Source organism: Pleurodeles waltl, chromosome 5 (genome assembly GCF_031143425.1).
Source record: "Pleurodeles waltl isolate 20211129_DDA chromosome 5, aPleWal1.hap1.20221129, whole genome shotgun sequence".
Taxonomy (NCBI): domain Eukaryota; kingdom Metazoa; phylum Chordata; class Amphibia; order Caudata; family Salamandridae; genus Pleurodeles; species Pleurodeles waltl.
Window position 1 is genome coordinate 1148872046 of NC_090444.1, and position 13639 is coordinate 1148885684.

Below are 13639 nucleotides of genomic sequence, written 5' to 3' on the forward strand. Positions count from 1 at the left end.
TTTAAGAAAATGTTGATGTACCTCCAAAGGAGAATAAAATATTTGTCTGGACAGTTGAAAGGACCCATTAAAAGCCCCCAAACAGAAATCATGACATGCATCAGGTTACAAAAACAGTCATCACATGAGTGGTCAAATAAGGACGAGATCACTGTACAGGGAACTACCCTGAGCGGTTTATGCAAAAAAACATTAAACCAGACTTCATCGGCTGATGTTTTTTTTTTTTTTTTTTTTTTTTTTTGCAAGTTGAATAATAATCTCTACGATGTGTGAAAAAGGTAAAGCACCTAAAACACGTTATGGAGGATTAACTGTCAGGTCTGCATTCATACCCATGGAATCAAAGGAGAGCCGAAAATATCATGCTTCCTGTGCTCCAAGAGAAAGCCCCATCAGTAATCTGCCTTGTACGAGGAAATCTAGGTGGGACTACCACCCCACCAAGTTTGGATTTTATGGTTGAGCAGGTCATTCTTTATTGGATTTGAACAGATGCACGTCTTGTGGTAGATAAGCAGAAATAATCACTGTCTTTGATTAAAACAACTTGTGCATGAGACAGTTTTATACAGCAAATAAGAAGTTGAGGTCATCCTTTTCTCTAATCACTCCAGATTCTGGCGGATAAAAAAAGTGCAGTGCAGTGCACTGAAACAAATTGATTTGTTCAGTATCATACAGCGTAACCAAGTAGGATAGTCAGGATTGGAACATAAGTCAGCAAGTTCCACAATCACCAAGTAAACCAGTATGTCATATCTGTTAACGGCAGGTCAAATATACTTAGCTCTTGCAGCTTACTTTCATGTTTTACTCTAACTAAGCTGGTCTCCTCCACCCACAAATAAAAAAAGCTCCAGTAAATTTACCATTCCTACACTTTGATCCAATAATGTGTTTAACCCCTTAGCTGCTGGGCCTTTCCCCCCCCAGTGCTGAGCCCTTTTTTGGCTATTTGGGGTAGTTCGCGCTTAGGGCTTCATAACTTTTTGTCCACATAAGCTAACCACGCCAAATTTGCGTCCTTTTTTTCCAACATCCTAGGGATTCTAATGGTACCCAGAGTTGGTGGTTTCCCCTGGAGGAGACCAAGAAAATAGCCAAAATACAGTGAAAATTTTGTTTTTTCCAAAAAAATGGGAAAAAAGGGCTGCCGAAGAAGGCTTGTGGTTTTTTCCCTGAAAATGCCATCAACCAAGGGTTTCTGGTGCTGAAATCACTATCTTCCCACCTTTCAGGAACGGGCAGACTTGAATCAGAAAACCGAATTTTTCAACACAAATTTGGCATTTTACTGGGACATACCCCATTTGTACTATATTTGGTGCTTTCAGCCTCCTTCCAGTTAGTGACAGGAATGGGTGTGAAACCAATGCTGGATCCCGGAATGCTAAACATTTCTGAAAACTAGACAAAATTCTGAATTCAGCAAGGGGTCATTTGTGTAGATCCTACAAGGTTTTCCTACAGAAAATAACAGCTGAAATAAAAAAATATTGAAATTGAGCTGAAAACAACAGCCATTTTTCTTTATGTTTTACTCTGTAACTTTTTCCTGCGATGTCAGATTTCTGAAAGCAATATACCGTTTTGTCTGCTGGACTCTTCTGGTTGCGGGGATATAAAGGGCTTGTAGGTTCATCAAGAACCCTAGGTACCCAGAGCCAATAAATAAGCTGCACCCTGCAGTTGGTTTTCATTCTATACTGGGTATACAGCAATTCATTTGCTGAAATATGAAGAGTGAAAAAGAGGTATCAAGAAAACCTTTGCATTTCCAAAATGGGATCAAGATAAGGTTTTGAGGAGCAGTGGTTATTTGCACATCGCTGAATTCCGAGGTGCCCATACTAGCATGTGAATTGCAGGGCATTTCTCAAATAGACGTCTTTTTTACACACTCTCTTATATTTGGAAGGAAAAAATGTAGAGAAAGATAAGGGACAATAACACTTGTTTTGCTATTCTGTGTTCCCCCAAGTCTCCCGATAAAAATGATACCTCACTTGTGTGGGTAGGCCTAGTGCCCGCGACAGGAAATGCCCCAAAACACAACATGGACACATCCTATTTTTTTTATAGAAAACACAGCTGTTTTTTCCAAAGTGCCTACCTGTAGATTTTGGCCTCTAGCTCAGCCGGCACATAGGGAAACCTACCAAACCTGTGCATTTCTGAAAACTAGAGACCTAGGGGAATCCAAGGAGGGGTGACTTGCGGGGCTCGGACCAGGTTCTGTTACCCAGAATCCTTTGCAAACCTCAAAAAGTGGCTAAAAAAACAAGTTTTCCTCACATTTCGGTGACAGAAAGTTCTGGAATCTGAGAGGAGCCACAAATTTCCTTCCACCCGGCGTTCCCCCAAGTCTCCCGATAAAAATGATACCTCACTTGTGTGGGTAGGCCTAGCGCCCGCGACAGGAAACGCCCCAAAGCGCAACGTGGACACATCAAAATTTTTGGAAGAAAACAGAGGTGTTTTTTGAGAAGTGCCTACCTGTAGATTTTGGCCTCTAGCTCAGCCGGCACCTAGGGAAACCTACCAAACCTGTGCATTTCTGAAAACTAGAGACCTAGGGCAATCCAAGGAGGGGTGACTCGCGGGGCTCGGACCAGGTTCTGTTACCCAGAATCCTTTGCAAACCTCAAAAAGTGGCTAAAAAAACAAGTTTTCCTCAGATTTCGGTGACAGAAAGTTCTGGAATCTGAGAGGAGCCACAAATTTCCTTCCACCCGGCGTTCCCCCAAGTCTCCCGATAAAAATGATACCTCACTTGTGTGGGTAGGCCTAGCGCCCGCGACAGGAAACGCCCCAAAGCGCAACGTGGACACATCAAAATTTTTGGAAGAAAACAGAGGTGTTTTTTGAGAAGTGCCTACCTGTAGATTTTGGCCTGTAGCTCAGCCAGCACCTAGGGAAACCTACCAAACCTGTGCATTTCTGAAAACTAGAGACCTAGGGCAATCCAAGGAGGGGTGACTCGCGGGGCTCGGACCAGGTTCTGTTACCCAGAATCCTTTGCAAACCTCAAAAAGTGGCTAAAAAAACAAGTTTTCCTCAGATTTCGGTGACAGAAAGTTCTGGAATCTGAGAGGAGCCACAAATTTCCTTCCACCCGGCGTTCCCCCAAGTCTCCCGATAAAAATGATACCTCACTTGTGTAGGTAGGCCTAGCGCCCGCGACAGGAAATGCCCCAAAACAGAACGTGGACACATCACATTTTTTCATAGAAAACAGTGCCTACCTGTGGATTTTGGCCTCTAGCTCAGCCGGCACCTGGGGAAACCTAGCAAACCAGCACATTTTTGTAAACTAGAAACCCAGGGGAATCCAAGATGAGGTGACTTGTGGGGCTCGGACCAGGTTCTGTTACCCAGAATCCTTTGCAAACCTCAAAATGTGGCTAAAATACCACGTTTTCCACACATTTCGGTGACAGAAAGTTCTGGAATCTGAGGGGAGCCACAAATTTCCTTCCACCCAGCGTTCCCCCAAGTCTCCCGATAAATATGATACCTCACTTGTGTGGTTAGGCCTGGTGCCTGCGACAGGAATAGATCACACAACGGTCAATGTTGGTCCTTACGTGAGGCAGCTGTTGACCCTGGGGTGATCCATTCCTGACACAGGCACTAGGTGTAGGCACTCAAGTGGGGTAGTGTTTTTATCAGGACAGGTGAGGAGTCACTGGGTGGTAGGAATGTTGTGGATCCCAGCATATTCCTGTAGTTTGTGTGACAGAAATGCGAGAAAAATAGAGTTTTTTCTCAACATTTCAGCTTTGCAGGGTATTCTGGGTAAGAAAACTTTGGGGAATCCACACAAGTCACACCTCTGTGGACTCCCCCGAATGTCTAGTTTCCAGAAATGTTTGGGTTTAGTGTGTTTCTCTATATGGCCGCCGAATCCAGGACCAAAAACACAGGTGCCTGCCTTACAAAACCAGTTTGTTTTGCCATAGACAATTTTGATGTCTCCACAATATGATTTGGGTGGTGAAATTTGGGGCTGAACTAAATTGGTGAGCTCCCAAGAGAGCACTCTCTCTCTGCTTGCCGCCGCATTCACCTGCTCTCTGGGTTGGCCTAACCCACTATTACCCAGTTGCACGAACAGCTTGCGAAGGGACAGCAGGACTGTCCTCATCACCTCCCTCATAATGTACTGGAAGAGGAGTTTTCGAATGGGACTCCTCTGACTGAAAAATCACTCCCAGAGTCTGCGCCATTGTCCTATCCCTCAGATGCTGTCTCAGTATCTGATGTCTCAGTCTCTGATCCTATGTCAGAGCGGTCCTCTATAACCCGAGTGCGGGCAGCAGTCATCCATCAAGATGCCATCTCTGCTATTGGCTAAACTGTTGCTCTAAAACACTAGCCTACGTAGACAGTCACAAAATCGATGGTGTGTGTGAGATACGTGCAACAGTAGAGGCCACCTTACCTGCGCTTCTTCCCTCAATCAGCACGTACTTTCAAGACACTCAAAAAACACCTTGTCACATACCATTCGTCACAGTCTTTAGCACCTCCTGCGCCCAGTCCAACAATCATTATTGGTGCTCCCACTCCCTCCTCCTCGGATTCCCTCATTACCACCCAGCAAAAGTGCCCTTCATCTCTCCATAGACTTTACTAATGTACTCAGCTATTTACATAAAATACAGATGTGCTCTTTGCAGTAGGCATATAAACCTTCTGCGCTTCTTTATGGCACTAAAACTGCCACTAGACAAGTCGGACCCTTTTCCCCCCAGGGAAACCACACACATATTGACAAAAGTGATGTATATATGACAGCCAACCACCTGAAACTCAACTCAAGCAAAACCGAAATAATCCTCTTTGGCCCTCACCAAAAAAACCTGGGACCCCCCATGGTGGCCCACCACGCTAGGCCCTGCACCCACCCCCGCCAACTACGCACGCAACCTCAGCATCATCCTAGACTCCTCCCTCTCTATGACCCAACAAATCAACGCTCTTACCTCCTCATGCTTCAACAAACTCCGTATACTGAAAAACATTAAAATGGATCCCCACAGAGACCAGAAAAACTGTCACTCACGCACTCATCAGCAGCAGGCTTGATTACAGAAACGCCCTCTACGCCGGCACCACTCTAAAACTCAAGTGCAAACTACACGCATCCAGAACTCAGCAGCACGACTCATCCTCGACCTCCACCGACACGAACACATCTCTCCACACCTCAAATCCCTCCACTGGCTCCCCATTGACAAAAGGATCACCTTCAAGATCCTCATCCTCACACACAAATCACTCCACAACACAGGCCCTGCCTACCTCAACGAGAGTCACCTTCCACACCCCCACACGAAACGTCCGTTCAGCTGACCTCTCTCTCGCCTCTGACCCCCGCATCAAACACACCACCACCGGGGGCAGATCCTTCTCCTACATTGCACCCAAAACATGGAACGCACTCACAACCCACATTCGCAAGACCCAAAACCTACTTCTTTTCAGGAAGGGCCTCAAAACCTGGCTTTTTGAACAGTGAACCTCCTAGCCCCTTTCCCTCCCCCCCGTACCCCCCCCAGCGCCTTGAGACCCTCACAGGTGAGTAGCGCGCTTTATAAATCTCTTTGATACAGATCTACCTATATATATAAATATATATCTACATAGATATATCTATAGATATATCCATGTACCTAGATATATCTATCTACATAGATATATATATATATAGATATATACATATATTTTTTTTTAGTTGTTGTATGGTTTCCTTGGGGGCCAAAATGGCCCCCAGGGAAACCCTACAACATCTAAAAAAAAAAATTGCCCCCACAGGGGGTCACCCTGCCCACGGGCGACCCCCTGTCATTTCATTTTTTTTTTATTTTTAAAAAAAAAAAATCCCCGGGGGGGGGGGGGGCGCGATCGCGCCCCCCCCCCCCTCCCCAGGGGGCACCTACCTTTTTATTTTTTTAGGAAAATTATCCGGGGGGGGGGGGGGCGGCCCGTTTTCCGGGGGGGGGGCTGCCCCCCAAAAGTGAAATCCCTGGTGTCTAGTGGGGTTTCCTGGCCCCCGATCGCAGCTGTGCTGCGATCGGGGGCCAGGAAACCGTTTCAGAAGGCCTCATAAGAAAGGGGAGACTCTACCCTTTCTTACGAGGCCTTCTGAAACTGTTTCTGACCCCCGATCGCAGCACAGCTGCGATCGGGGGCCAGAAACAGTTTCAGAAGGCCTCGTAAGAAAGGGGAGAGTCTCCCCTTTCTGACGAGGCCTTTTCAAAATGTTTCCTGACCCCCCCGATCGCAGCTGTGCTGCGATCGGGGGAGCCAGGAAACCTGAAAGTGTTTCCTGGCCCCCGATCGCAGCACAGCTGCGACCGGGGGCCAGGAAACACTTTCAGGAAGGCCTCGTAAGAAAGGGGAGTGTCTCCCCTTTCTTACGAGGCCTTCCTGAAAGTGTTTCCTGGCCTCCGATCGCAGCTGTGCTGCGATCGGGGGCCAGGAAACACTTTCAGGAAGGCCTCGTAAGAAAGGGGAGACTCTCCCCTTTCTTACGAGGCCTTCCCGAACGTGAAAAAGGCCGTTTTCCCCCATGAAAGCAGGAAGCGGCCGCAAGGCTGCTTCCTGCTTTCATGGGGAAAACACCTTTGCAACGTCAGCGCGCCTCGCGGCGCGCTGACGTCACAAAGGGGCGGGTGGGGGGCGGGGGGAGACACGGTAGCTTCCGTGTCTCCCGGGGGGGGAAAAAAAATAAAAAATAAATCCTCGGGTGCGACGCACCCGAGGATTTATTAATGCCCTTCCTGGTGTCGGCCACTGGTCGTGACCCGCACCAGGGAGGGTGTGTGGGCGTCGGCCAGTGGCCGACGCCCGCATTTAAGAGGTTAATAAACTTGCCTCTGTGAATATTGTTTTGTGACAGCCTTTTTTTTCCCCTTTAAATAACTTGTGCTGCCACAGTCCCTGTTATCTGCAACTGGAATCAATCAATACTGGATAAACATTGAGATGTTTCATATTACCTCACCTTCTAGCGGTTAGATCCTGAACTGGCCATAAAGATTTAATTAAAAAAGAAAAAAAACATTGTGTTTCAGACACGAGACCACTTAACATTCACCTGACCCTATAGGCAATGCACCTAAACTGGTGCCATTTGCGGATTATGTTTGGAGCACTGCTCTGAAACCAGACTCATCTTCGTAATCACCTTACATTTGGGAGTGTCACATGTGAATCTATGAACAATTGTAGGGCTGTCTTCAGGGCAAGCACGACGGTGGGTAGGTGTCTCGAATTGAGGACGCCTATATAAAAAAGCTATAGGCTGGATCGTGCTACCCCCTAAGGGGCCCCCCAAAAGCAGAGGGCGGGGCGACCTTTTTGTTTACGAGACAGTTCACAGAAATGCTAAGCTATAGGCTGGATCGTGCTACCCCCTAAGGGGCCCCACAAAAGCAGAGGGCGGGGCGACCTTTTTGTTTACGAGACAGTTCACAGAAATGCTGTAAGTGACTGCTATTTATCTCTCATACACGTAATTAGATAGTGTTTTCTTTTGTACACAGCCAGGAGAAGTCTAGTTTGCTGTAGGTCCTGATGAAGCGTTAGAGGATCTTTCACGACCAATATTACGCGAAACATGTTGACCATACCCTAGGAGATAGGTGACAATTTCCCAGTACTCCAGGCTTTCTAAAGTGGTTGAGCATCATTCTCATTCCCCACTTTATTATGTTTTTAATCTTGATCGTAACCCCTCTGGATAGATATTAAAACAGAACAAGTTCAGGGGTTTCTAATCAATCTTAATTTGATCACTCTCCTGCCATTCAGAGTGTCTGACCTTCATAAATCAACGGCAGCCACCACATATTAAAAAGATCTCCGGCAAAGAGCCCCCGAAAGGGGAGCCCGTCAGACATTGCACCAGCCGGTCTGACGAGGAGCTTCCCGATGATGAAGCATGACACCCTTTCGGGTGTGTGAGGGTTTTTAGCTCCTAAACTTTAACTGTTCACCCTAGAGTTAGGAACAGTGTACTTTTGTTATTGATTGGGGATACAGTATCGACACTTATGAATTAAAAGTATTCCAAAACATATATACTAATGTTTCAAGAACACTTTGATTATTCACCTCATTTACTTGACTTCAAGTACTTTCATAGTTTTTAATTAATTTCCAATGAATGGAATGCTTGGGGGTGGGCAATTTGCAGACTCTCTACTTTCCTTGGAATGTGCTAACTGTCGCTCAGGGTCCAGCTCTGGAACTGAATCCCTATTAACTGTGGTCACCTTGGTAGGCAGAGAAAGTACCCACAACAGCAATACCTTTGGCTATCTGCCCTCTCAACATTTGTTGGTACTATGCAGGATGAATGGAGATTTGTTCAATTGCCGAAACATAGCCTTAAAAAGCACTCACCTCCTAAGATGGCAGCAGGCTCACAAATTACCCATTCCAAATAGAACATTCACTGGACTATAGAAAGGACAGCACTCAAATGAGGAGAATGATATTTAAGTGCCTCTGAAGCCGCTGTATGCTGATGCACAAAAATATATTGGAGTAGTGTTCTTTGAAAAGAGTGTGGATATTTTATCCCAACAAATCTGATGCTACCTATACCTTATCAATGAAGGAATTACATTTCTCTGCAAAAAAGGTCGCACCCAGGGGGATAAAAAAAAAAAAAATACACAGTGCTCCTTTGACTACTATTAATGGGTATTACCAGCTACCAGCATTGGCACTAATGCTCCACTGACCTCATGTGAAGATGAAACTATAGCGGACATCAAGCTTAAGAAATACTATTAGTGAAGTAATATTTTTATTTGCAGTCTGACTCAGTTATTGGTTAACATGCAAATTATTCACGGTCTTCCAGAGTCCAACCATACGCAGACCAAACCTTTCTGCTGGTAAGGGGGATCGTTTTATCAGAAACAAACATTGCACACAAATATTATGTTCAGTACAACATGTATGCAGAATGAGTCAAAGGATATCACAGAATGTAGGGTTGTGTGTGTATAAACACCATTTCTCATTGAAATGAATTAACACAAGTAGAAATACATTTTTACACCTCCTCTTGAAGAACAGATCAAACATGCCTTCCATCTTAAGCCGGATTTTCTCACTACTAGTGTTGCACTGTGTCTTATGATTGTGGGCGAGCAGTGCAGTGCTTTAAAATTGGGGGAAATCTCGCTGCACCCCAGTTCTGGCAGCTAGTTCTGGGCTGATCTGGGAATCTGCCAACCCAGGGAAACATGCTAGGTTGCCCTGGTGTCCTTTTCCAACACCAGGACACATTTCAGTAACACCCGCACAATGTCTGAATTTCTGTTCGAATAGGCTAGGAGGCTTGCTTATTTACCTTCTGGTTGCACTACAAAGGCTTAAATTAATAGGCTATCAGCCTTCCTTTAGTTTGAGTTTAATAATGGATGGGAGAAATCCGGAGCCTAACACACAGACACCAAATCAATGGAAGGAAACAAAGGCACACAGCATGTTATCACTTCACAAGTACTTAAGAGAAACTATGATTTGGAGGTAGGATTTTACCTTTGTTGAACTCCCTATGTAAGAGATATGCTTGCACTGCAAGTCTTCAAGATTTATCTGTCTATGATTAATTACACAAACACTGAAGTAAATGGCACCTACTGTTTGTTTTTATTTAATTCTTTCATAGCCCTACTCGTTTCAGTGTAGGGTGTCAGAGCACTTTATGTCAAACACAGACAATAAATCAGACGTGTGTAAATCACTGTACAGGAAAAGTTACATTAGACATTGTGGTTTATACCTTATAAAGTGTAGGAATCACATATCATCCATAGTTGTAGACGTTATATGTTAAGAGTGAACGGTTGGGAGAAACACAAAGTCAGGATATAAAACTTAACATAGTCATTGTGGTTGTCTGTGCTAATAAGACTTTAACACTTCCCAAATAAACCTTTATTTACAATAACAGAATAACAACAGACTGAGAAAAAAAACAATAAGGATCTAAACTTAACACCTACAGATTGCATGCAGATCCTTGATGCCAGTAAACATAGCACTGTGCTTTATTAGGCTTGCCACTTCAGAACTGGAAGTAACAAAATTATCTCAGTGTCAAAAGCAGTAGCCCACTTACCCGTCTAAATAAAAAACAAATATGTAAATTGAATGTTACACGATGTGCTTTGAAGCAAGCACATTAACTCTGTATTCAACTTTAGGAGTCAAAACTGTGGCTGGAAAAAAGCACAGAACTTTCCCAGAACAGTGTTAACCACTAGAGTTATTTTACTGCTATTATAATCCCCTCAAAATTTTAAGGCTCACAATGATCTCTGCATCATGCGTCTTTAAACTGAAAAATATTTCAATATGCAGCCTCCTTGTGACCAATTAAGTAATCTAGAACAGATATACTTTCACATACGTCCTTGTTGCCAATTTATTTGTAGCAGAATTTTTTTTTGTTGAAAATAAATGTGTACATTGACTGCGAGAATATGCTTTTCAAGCTCCGCCCCACAGGACTCCACCCCCTTTCTTCGGCCACAACTTCAAACCCAATTCATGGGTTCTTGGAATAAATTGTATTCAATTACAGCACAGGTGGCGAGCAAACAAATTAACAGGTAGTGCCAAGCCAGAGCTAAGGGTTTCATCTTGGTACATCAGATTATATCACTGCATTAAGAGGTACTTATTAAAAGTGATAGTTTTTAAACACGGACTTAGCAACAGTCCTGCCCCGAAGACAATTCTACTAGTGAACTAAGAGGCAATCATCTGTCTTGTGCACTCAACATGTGGCCTAGATTCCTATTATGGAGGAAGAAACATTGTAGTTTATTACATTGAATACAAGAAGTTTTTGTACAGTGCATATCCTGAACTCACATGCTTGAAAGTACTCGTATGTGTGACAAACAAAGCGATACTCTGTGAAAAACACAGCCATGATTGATCTAAGACTTTCTGGTTTCACTTCATGCATTTCAATCAATAAATGGCTAACCAGACCCCCAATCGATAGCAGCTTGGTTTGGCAAATTTTGCAGCTACAAAATAAGTAAACTGCAGTCAAAAAAGCAAAATATGCGGTATATTTGCAACAGCCACATTATGTGCCTCTCACAAAAATGGTGTGGCCCAGCCAGCAAACCAGAACTGCGCAGCCAGCATGAGCTGGAGTGTATGTCTGATGTCAGAGGGAGTGAAGAATGCAGTTTAAAATGTGTGCTTTCTCTGGCACTATCCTGACATTATTCCAATGAGACACAAATGCTGCTGGAGAGAGTTGCTAATGTGCCCCCTGCACTTCTTTCGATCATAATTTAAATTGTGAAATGGGTACAGGGGGGTTACTGCAATGGACCCCCTGCAGAACCATTTGTTTTACGCTGCTTCATAGCGCAGGAGGTTTGGACAGGAGAAAGATCAAAGGGGAGGGGCGGAAAAACTAAAGGGCCATGGAGGGGAACGCTAGAGGATCGGGAAATGAAGATTATGGGGATGGGGTGAGAAACAAAGGAGGCGGAAACCAAGGGCAGGTGAGGAAGGGAGAGCAGGATGACACCTGCAAGGCTTGGGCCTGGGGGACCAGGAGAAAACTGCCAAGGGAGGATGGAATGCTCAACTTCTGTGTGTCAGATTTCACCAGTCTCTTCTTCTTTGAAGGCCAGCGACACTTGTTGTGAGATACTTGAAGGCACATTCTGTCCTCCCACCTAGGAAGGCCGCGCCATAGCGCTTTTCTTTATAAATTATTTTTAGAATAAGGGCGACCTTGCGTGCAAAAAAACTGATATTTGGCTTTGTAATCTGCAGATGTTCTGTTCATAGGAGGCTGTGTTTTACATTAAATACAGCCACTCTTAGTACATGGGTGGGTTGGGAGCAGTGCTTGAAATGGAAAAATTAAAGTGCAGGTACTCTGTGCCAGAGTACCTGCTTGTTTCCGAGAAGTGCCGGTACTCTCCAATTAAAAGTATTAAGTTTTTCTTGAGATATGCCAGTACTCTACCTCTCAAAATAAAAAAGTGCTGGTACTCAGTACCGTACAGTACCGGACCATTTAAAGCACTGGTTGGGAGTGCATCCTTTGCCGTAGTGAATGAAGCTAACAGGACACCCACCGCCTCTGTTGCAAGGGGTCCCCTGGCGAATCTGCAGTTTCAAGTGTCAAGGTCAACTTGTCAGAAGGAATCAGATGGTGGTGGTTGGGGCACTGCACTGTATCTAATACAGCATCCCTGTGTAGAGTTTGCTTTGAGCAAGATCACTATGTCGCAAGTCACAGTCCAGCTGTCTTTACCTGCAGCATTGACAGACCCTGTAAAGTTTTGCCGCATGTAACGTTTTGGCCTCCAGTACCAGTTGGGTAGTACTTTAGAGTTACTGAATTTTAATCAGGCCTCTCTAAACTCTGTGTATGCAGTTCTATGACCTAGGCCAGGTTCTCTGAACTAAAGTCATGTTCAAGAGACTCCCAAAACATTAAATGGAGATTCTCCAGCAGAATGTTAGAAAACAAAAGTTGAATATTTGAATCTTTAATAGGCCCAATATCACCCCCATATGACGGCAACATCTTTCCAAGACGATAGTCCAGAAATGGGGACTCTCATAAATCCCGGGGTGGGCGAGAAAGCCCAATCTGGCCCCTGAGACAGTGCAAGAGTTGTACATGACACACGTGCAGAGTCCCATTCGACTATTCACCTGAATAATTGCTTGCTTCTTAGCTTCTTTTGCTTCGGATCCTTCAGTCGTTGGCTAGAGACACTGTCAATCACACCTTGGCTCAGCCCACTTGGATATTTAATTCTCACTATTGGTCTACTGACTGTTGAGCCTGTCCTTTGTTCACCATTTATGCTATTTTTACAATTACCAAGCAGCTCGATTGTATTGGGGAGAGGGTGCTGACAAACGGCTCTGAAAAGTACATGCTACAGAATAAAAAAAGGGTGCTTTGATTTGGACCATCCATTTTCAGATGCTTTTGTCTGCACTCGCTTCCTAGAACACAAGCAAACACTGGCATAACCAACATCACATGTGTAATCGTCAAATCTAGCGGCTTTAAGTGAAGTGTTTTAATTTCATATAATTCCACCAGTGTAATAAAAATGTGCACGGCTTTATGTTAGTAGATTGAGAGAATGGAAACCGTTTCCCCAAGGGACGAGCTGACTGGCACGTGGCACACAATCCACCACTATCGACCTCAAAGGCGCTTTAAACTGAGGACCGGTATATTCGGTGATTCCCTTAAACTTACAAGGGTTCCAGAGTGAGACAATGCAATTAAATATGAGGCACCGTGCTACGACCCTATTTAGCAATAATAACTGCAAAGGAGGACTATGCTACCCCAAAGAAAAAACTTGTCACCCTCACTAAGGCTTTTATAAGAGATTGAGAAGCAAGCACACTGCTCTCCTTGTACAGCACATTTCCACGCGCCGCTCAGGCAGTGGAAACAAGGTATAAATAACCTCTGCAGAGCCTGCCTTCCTGCCCAATGAAGAGAAACTCCGTCAACCTTGGGCACAAACACAGAATCTCACTAACACGCAGAATGTCCGCAGCAAAAGAGACTTTTCTCTTCCTTGCTTTTGGG

The 13639-nt window shown here is 44.6% G+C and overlaps 1 protein-coding gene across 1 annotated transcript in view; it reads right to left on the reverse strand.

The window, feature by feature from the left end:
• Positions 1 to 13639, reverse strand: part of CEP85L (centrosomal protein 85 like) — a 415641-nt gene that overhangs the window by 210186 nt on the left and 191816 nt on the right. The gene's annotated exons all lie outside the window — the stretch shown is intronic.